We start from the raw sequence: 231 nt of genomic DNA, 5'->3' as shown, positions 1-231 counted from the left end.
TTTTTTTTTTTTTTTTTGGGGGGGGGGGGGGATATATTTTCATTGTTCGGGAATCATCTAAATTAGGCTAGAGACTCAGATTCAGGCTAAGAGTGCTCTTAAGTTGGAATTATGGTTTTAGGATATGTGAGAAAGTGTCCATGGTTTATGATGAAAGAAGAGTTTGTCTTTCTATTATTTTCTGTTTGTTGGGGTTTGGTTGGGGTTGGGGTTTTTTTTTGGGGGGGGGGG

At 39.4% G+C, this 231-nt stretch overlaps 1 protein-coding gene across 1 annotated transcript in view; it reads left to right on the top strand.

Annotated features, from left to right (window-relative positions):
* LOC107014662 (UPF0051 protein ABCI8, chloroplastic-like) overlaps window positions 1-231 on the top strand; it is a 3,899-nt gene that overhangs the window by 2,611 nt on the left and 1,057 nt on the right. The gene's annotated exons all lie outside the window — the stretch shown is intronic.

The sequence above is a fragment of the Solanum pennellii genome, chromosome 3, assembly GCF_001406875.1.
Source record: "Solanum pennellii chromosome 3, SPENNV200".
NCBI lineage: Eukaryota > Viridiplantae > Streptophyta > Magnoliopsida > Solanales > Solanaceae > Solanum > Solanum pennellii.
Note: the sequence above shows the minus strand (reverse complement) of the source record. Positions and strands in the feature narration are given on the sequence as shown.